The following is a 12,481-nucleotide window of genomic DNA, read 5'->3' as shown; positions in this document are numbered from 1 at the left end:
TTCATTGATATGTTGTTCCTCTGTAACTTTGATTTTTTTTTTTATTGTGACGCCATCTTGGTTCGATGTTTACCAATTTAGAGTGACATGAAAATTTGAGTAATACTCCAAGATGAAACTGAGTCCTGTAATTTAAAATGCAACCCATAATTCTTGAAATTTATGCACTTACCGTCTTGTTATTACCGGCAAATTAAAACCCTTTAGGGTTAGACTAGCTGGGCAGCGTGGCCGCGTGGTTTGTTGATATCCCGCGTCTGAATCACGTGACATCGCATTGCCTAATAAGTCGTTCCAAGAAACACTCGCACGATTGGCAAAATCATCGAATAAATAGGCAAATATTTAATTGTAATTTTCAATTCATATTTTTCTTTTTCAAACAAGCAGTTTGTTTCTCTTGTATTTTAAGAGAACTCCTTTGTGATTCTATTTTTTAAAGAAATAAATCCTAGAGTTATCTTTCCTTTTCCTGCAACTACTCTGGTTAGAGATTGATGACACCCTCCCCCTTTTTTTAAAAACAGACCTACCTAATAAAAAATGTTAATGTACTGCGCTCGCCCCAACGGTCACACCGTAAAACATATTATCGTTGAATTTTAAAAAGATCATCTTAACCCCTTGGCTTATTAACGTTTCGCGGATTTTAGTTTCTGTAATATTGTGACGTCATATAAGTACGTAGTGCATCACCCAACAGTTGGGCCTGTTTGAAGACTGATCATTCACACAGCATTGACAGCAAAATAATATGTGGGCGATTAAAAAAGTATGGAGTTTTTATTATGCAGTGGAAAAACACCAGTTGTGGTCTTCTTTAAGCAAAGCTTCGTCCAGTGTATCTTTATCCTATAGTATGCGTTTTTAAGACGTAAAGTTCCAGCTGCAGATTTGTGAGTGTCTTAAAGGTTTGTACAAAGTAGCCTACCATATATGCTTTTATTTTTAAATTATGCAACTATATTGTGTTTATTTGGCAAATGTTTCAATTATTATTCAAAATAACTTGCATTTTTTAATTTCTAACTTGCCCAAGTAATATAATAATATAAAAAAGGTAAATGCTTTTTTAAGGTTATTTCTGGGATTAGGGGTTTTCCAGTTTTGATGTACAGCTTCTTTCTAAAGTAAATCGTACTTTTTCGACTTCTAGCGTAGAACAAAAAAAATATAGTTGTAGAAATGTTTGCAAATTATGGCGTGTGTTTAGAAATCTTAATGGTTGCGCCCCTTAATAACATGTATTTGGTCTGATAAGTTTTTTTTTTACTCCGTGTCCCACTCTCACCAAAGAGTTTGGTTCGGCCGTTGTGATTTTTTTTCCCAGAAAAATAATGCATGTAGTGGCAAAAGTTACAAAGTTCATGTTTGTTTTGTCTAGGGATTTTTAAATACATGTCTTATTTTTCCTTAACAGTGTTGAGTGACACTCAGATGGAATCTACAGCAACATTAGACTACAGTCTGTGATGATATCCGGTTCTATGATACCTGAGTCTGTTTGTTAAAATGGTGGCCAACGACCATATCATAAGGTTTTATATTTAATATTGTGCCTCACTACTTGTATTTGATTATTGAGTGATGATTACATGAATACATAAAATTAAAAATATGCGAAAGAAGCATTTTAAGTAATATTTAGAGCGTATAACATTAATTATTATGTTTGGACAAGACGATGAATTTTAATTATTTGGTGAAACAATACCGAAAATTATATACAAATATACACGAATTCAAACAATGTTGTGTAACTAACTCCGATTCTATTTTCAGGCGAAGTACTGAGAACTGCACAGACTAAATGGATTACTTTAGGAATCAAGAAGACAACATTTTGACAATGCATAAAAGATTCTACGCAAATAATTTTTATCAAACTGTCCTTGAAAATACATCGTTTTTATTTAAATTTAATTTTCTGCAAATTCTTCTCCATAATTAAAATAAACGTTAAAATTGATCATTCATCGGCATTACTTGATTTATAGAAGTCTGCTGTAAAAAACCAGTTTTGACAAATACAATATGTACATGTATAACTATATTTTTTACAAGGAAGATTTTATTTGCATTAGCTGTATGAATTAATGGTGTTTCAATGCCTGCAGTCCCTATACATGTATATACGGTGGAATGTACAACGCCTGCATTGCATCAGTCTTTTGAGTCTATCATTGACTGCATTAGAACTTATGTGCATGCAGTCGGCCAATGCCTGCATTGACTGACTGATGAGCAGTCGGGCAATGCCTGCATTGACTGACTGCGCAGTCGGCCAATGCCTGCATTGGCTGACTGATGTGAAGTCGGCCAATGCCTGCATTGACAGACTGATGCCTGCAGTCGGCCGGTCAATGCCTGCATTGACAGACTGATGTGCAGTCGGCTAATGCCTGCATTGACTGACTGCGCAGTCGGCCAATGCCTGCATTTTTTGATTGAGGAGCAGTCAGCCAATGCCTGCATTGACTGACTGATGTACAGTCGGCCAATGCCTGCATTGACTGACTGCGCAGTCGGCCAATGCCTGCATTGACTGACTGATGTGAAGTAGGCCAATGCCTGCATTGAGAGACTAATGTGCAGTCGGCCAATGCCTGCATTGACTGACTGCTCCGTCGGCCAATGCCTGCATTGACTGACTGATGTGCAGTCGGCTAATGCCTGCATTGACTGACTGATGTAAAGTCGGCCAATGCCTGCATTGACTGACTGATGTGCAGTCGGCCAATGCCTGCATTGGCTGACTCTCTCAAGGTCCAATGCAGGCATTGGCCGACTCTCTAGAGAGCCAATGCAGACATTGATGGACTCTCTTGAGAGCGTGAGAGAGTCAGCCAATGCCTGCATTGGCCCTTGAGAGCCTTGAAATGCCCGAGTGACCATAAATAGAAAGAGAGAGGGAAAAGGATAAAGAAAGAGCGATTCACATTGCCTGCATTGGCCCTTTTTATAGTTGTGCAACCTGCATTGGCCCTTTTGATAGTCGTGCAACCTGCATTGGCCAATAATAAACACATTGCCGTAAGAAATTGGGATGAGGTTCTGGCATTGACTTAAGAATAATAGCCACCACTGCATTGCAAGTTTATTCACTTTCCCAGGTTTTAAATACATTTTCTATTCCTTTAACGCCAAATTGCATTAGTTAATTACATTTAGAACAAATTCGATTGCATATGTGATTAAAATAAAACACAAATCAGAATATGCTAAAATTTGCAAGAAATTGAATTGACATCATGTCATTGTTCCCGTTGTTACTTGTATCATATGAATTTGGAAATAAGTGAATAAAACCATACCATTTGTTTCGGACTAATTTTGTAATCATAAACAACTTCTTTTATAAATCTATTAAATTATATTTACTTTGGTAATAAAAGTCAAATTGTCTTTCCAAATTGCCCATAAAATCGAACTTAAATTAAAAAAAAATAAATTTGACAGATAAAAATTAGTTGAGACCCCAGTTGCAAAAATTTTTTCTTGTTTTTGTCTTTTTCATTTCCAAATTACTTTTCTCTCTTTTATTACATGTATGTAAGATTTTGCCGAATTTTAAAAGCTATTTTTCGAGATATTTGTGAAATTATTGTAATAATCATGATCTGTGTTGAGAGACTACTGTAAATGAACGTAAACGAAAAGAATTCATTCTGAAATCTATTTCTTGGGATGACACAGCATAGAACTCTAAAGAAAAGTGGGTCGGAAGACCTGCCTGTTGCTCTAGCAACAAGAACGTATCTAGTTATTATTATTATTCTTTCTTCATAGTACAGCTGATATCTCAGCAATGCGTGGACGAATTTCAAAGATTTTTTACAGGGCTAATGCAATTTGTGAATATCTCCAAAAGTTTTTCATTTTTTCAAAATTCACTTTCGTTCGCGATTTTGGGGGATTTTTGTATTTCTAAAATAGCATTTTGTCCAGAAAATTTGTCAACGGCTTAAGATATGAAAATGAAACTCACTGAGGTGAAAGAGCATCGAACCCCGTTATGGCCAACGGCCTTCATTTTTCGTCGTCGGCACTTCCGGTCGCTAACGGAAGTGAATTCAAAAAGTCCAATTTCTCAACTTTTTTGTTTTTCAATATTTTTTCTTTAGGATTTTAGGGATTATAGAGTGTCGTATGAGAATTCTAAATATATGTTCAGTATTTTGATGCGTGCATATCTTGAAAAGGTATGACCGAACTAAACTTTGTCCCAGTGCCGGGGGTTCGAATCCCCGCGGAGGCGTTACAAAAAATTTTTCTTTGTTTATGTCTTTTTTCAGTTGCAAATGACTTTTATCTCTCCTATATAACACGCATGGAATATTTTACCGATTTTAAAAGCTATTTTCTGAGATATTTTGAGGAATGCCTGTAATTATCATGATGTCTGTTGAGACACTTCTATGAATTAATGTCAACAAAAAAATACATTCTGAAATCTATTTCATGGGATGACTCAGCATAGAACTCCAACGAAAAGTGGTCGGAAGCCGCTTGTTGCTCTAGCAACAAGAACGCATCTAGTAAAGGTCTTCCGTCTTCATGGAAGACCTTATAGTTATTCTACTGTTTCTTATTATTATTATTATTATTTTTTTTCCCAAAATTTTGTGCACGCGATTTCTCAGCAACCATTCAATGGATTTCAATGAAATTTTCAGAAATTATGCGCATCAATATGAACTTGATACATCTGGGAGGAAATTTGATAATTCGCTTTTGGTGCCAAGTTATGGCCAGTTTCCTTATTTTAAAATGCGATTTTGTCGCGCACTTTTATCGAAAATGGCGGACAAGAATATGAACTGGAGACTTATCTAAGAGCATAGGGCATGGTTATTAGATGTGCGTAAGCCCAATTTCCTGCGTTGTCGGTGCTTCCAGTAGCTGCCGGAAGCGAATTTAAAAAGTGCATTTTTTCATTTTTTTTGTTTTCAAAGGTTTTTTCTACGATTTTAATTATCTTAAAAGTGACTCTTATGCGAATGAGAAATATGAAATTTGTTTAAGAATTGAAAAGGACAATATTTCGAGATATTTGCATTTAAATATTTGAAGCGATGTTTTCAATGGCTGAATACGTAGCGCGTTGGATTGTCGCGCGGGCGACCCAGTTTCGCTCCCCCGAATATCCGAATTTTTTTTTTTTATCATTTTTTCATCTCGATTTTTGGTGTTTTTAATACGAGAATCGGACGGAAGACCTCTCGTTGCTCGCAACGAGATCTCATCTAGTTATTATTATTATTCTTTTTTTTCTTCTTTGTTCTCCGGTACTTTTTTGTCCGCGAGTGTTCTCAGAAACTGTTCACCCAACTAAGCTAAAACCTTTTTTAGGGTTAATATGTGTGAAGTGTAGGTGTGCGAAACGAAGGTGCGTGCGCGTGAAATGAGTGAATTGACTGATATAATTAATATAGCTATAACTTTTACATTTTTTGATGAAATGATTTGAAACTCATTATATAACAAGATGTAATACTGTAGATAATGTGACACTGTCAAATTAGCATGAACTCACGCGCATGCACGTGCGCTTCACTCTGATTGGTTGAAACAAAAATCTCAATATCTTTGCTGTTTTTTGAAAAAATGCTATGAAATTTAAAACATAGGCATACTTCAGGATGTACTACAATATGACATATAACAATTGTCATGTAAACACGCGCATGCACGTGCGCTGCAATCTGATTGGCTAAAATTTAAATGGCTATAACTCCCTTGTTTTTCAACCAAACAGAATGTGATTTGCAACATAGATAGATATAATGGACTTCTACAAGAATGTATAGTCACCATGCACATTCATACGCGTGCGTGTATGTGCGTTGCAATCTGATTGGCTGAAACTTTAAATAGCTATAACTCCCTTAGTTTTCAACCAAACAGGATGAGATTTGGAACATAGATAGATATAATGGTCTTCTACAAGAAGGTATGATCACCATGCACATCCATACACGTGCGTGAATGTACGCTGCAATCTGACTGGCTGAAACTTTAATCAGCTATAACTCCCTTGGTTTTCAACCAAACTGAGTGGGATTTAGAATATAGATAGATGTAATGGACTTCCACAAGTAGGTATGTCACCATGTTCATGTATGCACGTGCGTGCACAACTACAACCAGTGATCGTCCTTTGAGGAAAGTTTCAGGAAGATTGTCCCAGCCATCTCCGAGAAACAGCCTGGATAAAAAAAACATGCGTACAATATCATATATGTCGTCCCCGACTTCGTTCGGGGCGACATAATAATAATAACTAGTGCTAATTGTAACGGGGACCGTTACATATGTTCCCCAAACGCTCCCCAACTCCCTTTTGGTGCCATATTCCCTGTACGCTTTATTAAATAGGACAAAATCTATGTGTTTGAGACTTTAACAACGCCAAATTCATTCAGACTTTTGCATTGCACGCGTGTGCATGTGAATGCATGCGCATAATGACCAAATCATCTTGTCTACACATTGAATATATTTAAATATACTAAATATAAATGAATTTGATCCAAAAGTATTTAAAAATACGCTCATTCAAGTGTATTTTTGATTAACTCATTTCACGTGCGCGCACGTGCATACATGAGCATGGTGACCATATCTTCTTGTAGAAGTCCATTACATCTATCTAAGTTCTAAATCCCACCCCGTTTGGTTGAAAAAACATGGGAGTTATAGCTTTTTAAAGTTTCAGCCAATCGAATTACAGCGCACGTACACGCACGAGTATCCATGTGCATGATGACCATATCTTCTTGTAGAGGTTTAATATATCTATCAATGTTCCAAATCCCATCCTGCTTGGTTGAAAACCACGGGAGTTATAGCTATTTAAAGTTTAAGCCAATCAGATTAAAGCACACATGCATGCGCGTGATTTCATAAATTCTTATCTTTATCGTATTGAAGGATATCTAAATGAATGAATATATCTTAAAATTCCAAACATTTCGTCATAAAACAAAGGAGATATAGCCATATAAAGTTTCAGCCAATCAGATTGCACACACGTGCATGCACTTCATTTCATGATTTTTTTTTCTATATCATATTTTAGGATTATCCTAATGCATGACTATGTTTTAAACTTCAAAGCATCTCGTCAAAAAACAAAGGAGATATAGCCATTTAAAGTTTCAGCCAATCAGATTCCAGCACGCGCGCATGCGCATGCTTTTAGTGAAAATTTATATATACATCATGCTGTAGATCTTCATAAAGTAGGACTATGTTCAAAATTTCAAAACATTTTAACAAGAAACAAGAAAGATATTGAGACTTTAGTTTCAGCCAATCAGAGCGAAGCACACGTGCATGCGCGTGAGATCTTGCTATTTTGACCATGCCATCTTTTCTATACTGCTAATGTATCCTTACATTATCAGTTTCAAAAAAAATTCATCAAAAAAAAAGAAAAGTTAGAGCAATATCCATTATATTGGTCATTTCACGTGTTGCACGTGCGCGCTCTTGCAAGCATGTGCGCGCAAATGACCCTCGTTCGGCAAATCTACATAACATGTCTACTGACCCTAAAAACATTTTACCTTAGTCGGATGTGTAGTTTACAAGATCACTCGTGGACAAAATTTTTAGGAAGAAGAAAAATAATAATAACTAGAAAAGAAACCGTTGCAGCAACGAGAGGTCTTCCGTTCCGATTCTGAACCCCCCCCCCCCCCAGCAAAATCGAGCTGAAAAAGTGATAAAACTTTTTATGGAAACAAAGGAGATTGAACTCGGGTCGCCAGCATGGAAATACAAAGCGCTTACTGTTACGCTATTGGCTAAATCTACTTGTATATTACTTCTGAAACAATTCATCTGTCTTAGAATAATGAAAGGCGGTCATAATTTTGCGTTAAACGCCACGAGTAAATCTTGCGCGCCAAACTTGCTCAAGATGATCACATCGGAATCCGTTACTTGAGTTTTAACAGTAATTTTTAGGATAGATAATCTATTAGTGATGAACAGATGATACTGTTTTCTCTTCCTTTATTCGATATGTATTCAACTTTTATTCCATGCAAAACCATATACAGGCATGCCAATGTTATAAATTTCTGCACTATTGTCGCCAATTGTCTACTACTGAAGTCGGCCATGATACATTATTTCGTGCCAGAACGTCACAAGTAGTTGTTCACGCTATTCCTCTGAAATGTTTGATCCATTTAATGGATCTAATAGCTTCAATGAAATTTAGAAATGTATGTTCTTATAACCGGAATTTGAGAGCGTAAAAAAGTATATTTATCGTATTATACAAATATAATATCGTATACGGCCAAGTAACACTAAAGTTGTGAATTCGGTAAGATTTTCCACGAATTTTGTATCCTGTTTACCCCCAAAGTGGAGATGAGTTACACGTTCATAGAAAGACTGGAATGTTTCACTGTAAAAAAATCACTCCGAGGTCAAGGAATCTGATACTCTTCATGTTCAATAACTTACATTCTTCACAAGAATATTAATATAACCTTTAATAAACAATCTTTTAAAAAAAAAATGTTTTTCTTATTTTTGTCTTTTCTATTCATTAATATGTGATATGCCTGCGAGATAAAATAAACAGTAGTCAAGTAATACTTCAGAAACATAGTGAATATTAAGTCAGGCAAGTTTCTTGAAAAGCTATTACTTATAACCATGGTTTAGGATAAGTTTTCCCTGGTGCAAAACAAAAGACTGTAGTCATCGTATTTCCACTTGTAGTCATGTTGTATTCTACTATGAGATGCAGACAAAAGCAATTTCAATAGAATTTTGAGGAAACCTCATATTAATACTATACTCAATGCAACGTAATTGCGATGTAGCAATCTAAAGAATCCTTTACATTTCATAAATCTTTTTGGTCAAGTTTCGTTCATCTAAACGCTCAGCTGACCTTCTAGAACCCGACTCGCTTAATGGCGGAGTTTACGGAGACCGCCGCCGTCTTGGACACGCTTCAGATTTTTAAATGCGAATATCTAGTGTGTGGATTGATCAATTCTTAAATAAATTATATATTTGGCCTTTCCAGTAGGATCTTAATTACCATTAATTATATCAAAGAAAAATATTGAAAAACAGAAAAAGTTGAAAAAGTGCACATTTTAAATTCACTTCCTGTAGCGCCCGGAAGTACTGACGACGCAAACGAAGGCAAAATTGCACATTTATAACTCATGGTGTATCATCTCTAACAAGTCTCCAGTTGATATCTTAAGCCGTTTTCGAGAACATTCGAAGACAAAATTGCATTTTAAAATCAGGAAATTGCCCATAACTTGGCACTGGTACCGAATTTTCCAACAAACGGAATTTTATATAAAATTCATATAATGACCTATAATTCCAGAAATTTTCATTGAAATCCACCGAATAGTTTACGAGAAATCGCCTGCACAAAAATTTGTCTAAAAAAAAAGAATAATAATAATAAGAAACAATAGAATCACTATAAGGTCTTCCGTGAAGACGGAAGACCTTAATAATAATAATAATAATAATAATAAGAAACAGAGTAAAAACAATATGTTCCCCAACTTCGTTTGGGGAACATAATAAGAAACAGAGTAAAAACAATATGTTCCCCAACTTCGTTTGGGGAACATAATTAGATAAGTTCTGGTGAAATTATAAACATGCATAATGTTTATGGACCTGGAGCAGCATCGCTACGTCATTTTAACGTCATGTCAGCCGGAGATGTTTTCACATGTGAAACTATCGGAAAGCATTTGCTTTTTTCTTCGTTATCATATTTAGTATTACAAAAATCAAACCTTATCTTTTCTTAAACGATTTTTTTTAATTTTTCAAAAAAAAAGAGATGTGCTGTTGCTTCCATCAGTATGATCTTTTTATTAGTAATATATGCAGGATGACTTTGCATCATGCAGTGCCGATTTACGCAACGCGCGGGTCAACGTTATTGATTCTGTTAGGTCAAAATTGATAGTCGACCGGAGCTTTTTATTTTACTGTGGTTGAATCATTGGTCGGAAAAAATACAAAGCCAATGAAATAACAATCTTTAAACATGTTTTGCAGTATTGTTGTTATTGTTTGATCAGGTTGGTCAGTCTGGAAAAGAGCTTTAGATAGCGCTACACCAAATTTTAAGTCTCGCTGCTCCGCCTTGACGTCAAATTCCATTTTTTCGGCGTTATCAGAATTCTTGATTGCGCATAATTTTTTTAATGATTTCTGTATTTCTGATCAGAATTCTAACAAACTTATACATCATGCAGTTAAAATTAAATTGAAAAATTATAAACAAAAATTTAATTATGATCGCCTTCATTATGGGTTCACCGTGGGTTTGAACGGTGTTGTTACATATTTTCAATATCTGATTTCGTGACTGCTCCGGGCACCCCTGCCATTGATATATTTATCGACCATTGATGATAAGAAATTCAACATTTGTAAAATATATTTTGTTATTACGAATTCTTGGTGTTTGTCAAACGTATATGCGAATTTTCCCCGAAAGATGTTCATTAGAAAGAAATATATACACAGTGTCTCAATAATTTCCGAACAGCCCTCGTACGCATGCACGTGCGTGCGCATGAAATGAGTGAAATGACTGATATACTTAATATAGACGTAACTTTAACATTTTTTGATGAAATACTAAAAAACTCATTATATAAGGATAAATTAGAAGTGTAGATAATATGACATGGTCAAATTAGCACGAACTCACGCGCATGCACGTGCGCTCTGCTCTGATTGGCTGAAACAAAAATCTCAATATCTTTTTTGTTTTGTGCCTAAATGCTTTGAAATTTTAAACATAGTCATGCAGTAGGATATACTACTGTATGATATATAACAATTTTCAAGAAAGCACGCATGCACGTGCGCTGCAATCTGATTGGCTTAAACTTTAAATGGCTATAACTTCCTTGATTTTCAACCAAACATGATGGGATTCAGAGCACAGATAGACATTATAGACTCTTACAAAAAGGTATGGTTACCATGCACATGCATGCTCGCGCATGCACGTGAGCTTTGCTCTAATTGGCTGAAACAAAAATTTCAATATCTTTTTTTTTGTTTTTTGCCGAAATGCTTTGAAATTTTAAAAATAGTCATGCATTAGGATATACAACAGTATGATATTTAACAATTTTCACGAAAACACGCGCTTCCACGTGCGCTGCAGTTTGATTGGCTAAAACTTTAAATGGCTATAACTTCCTTGATTTTCAACCAAACATGATAGGATTCAGAGCATAGATAGACATTATAGACTCCTTCAAAAAGCTTTGGTCATCATGCACATGCATGCACGTGCACTTCGCTCTGATTGGTTGAAACAGAAATCTCAATATCTTTTTTGCTTTTTAACGAAATGCTTTGATATTTAAAACATAGTCATGCATTAGGATATCCTATAATTTGATAAATAATAATTTTCATGAAATCACGCGCATACATGTGCGCTGTAATTTGATTGGCTTAAACTTTAAATTGTCATAACTCCCTTGGTCATCAACCAAACAGGATGGAATATAGAATGGAGATAGACATACGGGACTCCTACAAAAATGTATGGTCATCATGCACATGCATGCACTTGCATAGAGTTCGTCTTCGTGTTATTTAATAAAGCTTACAGGGACTAAGGCACCAAAAGGGAGTTGGGGAGCGTTTGGGGAACATCTGTGACGGTTACCGTTACAATTAGCCCTAGTTTGAATTGAAACCGAGACGATAATTTTTTGAAATTTATTTATAGATGTTCGTTTCAGTAAGTTCCCACAGACGATGAACTTTCATTATGATTATATAGAGTCTACACAATCCCAATATGGGATATACACAAAAATTCTTTTAACAAGGACAAAATGCTGATTAAAAAACTTGGTGAACACTGGTGAAGGACCCGATCAAGCCGCGGAATAGCAAAACCTACAATTGCGATGTGGGTTTCATGTAATCATGAAATATGAACAAATAAATATTGAATTTTTAGGAATTCGTTTTATTTATTCGAAATACAATTATTGTTGTTGATATCAAGTAAATTACATGTAATACAATTGAAAACGTGCAATGACATTATTTACATATACTTTACTTTCGGTATCAGTATAGGTAGAACTTTGACGATCGGAACTGGAAATTGTAAATTCTGAAAATTCCGGATTTTATTTACTTTCAATCTCTCGAACTCTTCGATCTTTCGAACTTTTCTCGAGGTCCCTTGAACTTCGAGAGATCGAGAGTCACCTGTATAAAATAAAAGCAGCCCAAGATAATTTAGTTAAGATCGCCAATTAATACATCATCTACCATGAATGCTCGTTTATTTCAATGAAGTGACCTTTTAATAAATTTAAAAAAGAATATCTCTCTCTCTCTCTCTCTAGATCTCAATACAAGACACTTTATGAAGCGAACTACCAATTTACATGATTGCACGGATTTATTTTTTTCAAGCTAT

General features: G+C 35.3%; 1 long non-coding RNA gene across 1 annotated transcript; it reads left to right on the top strand.

Moving 5' to 3' along the window:
* The first annotated feature begins 768 nt into the window (after positions 1–768).
* LOC134256227 (uncharacterized) lies at positions 769–2,282 on the top strand. Its single transcript, XR_009989678.1, has 3 exons — positions 769–911; positions 1,421–1,538; positions 1,783–2,282. It is a non-coding gene; the product is annotated as an uncharacterized LOC134256227 (long non-coding RNA).
* The last annotated feature ends 10,199 nt before the right edge of the window (positions 2,283–12,481 follow it).

Source organism: Saccostrea cucullata, unplaced genomic scaffold, assembly GCF_032062105.1.
Source record: "Saccostrea cucullata isolate Sc308-1 unplaced genomic scaffold, CSIRO_AGI_Scuc_v1 ctg16473, whole genome shotgun sequence".
Taxonomy (NCBI): Eukaryota; Metazoa; Mollusca; class Bivalvia; order Ostreida; family Ostreidae; genus Saccostrea; species Saccostrea cuccullata.
Note: the sequence above shows the minus strand (reverse complement) of the source record. Positions and strands in the feature narration are given on the sequence as shown.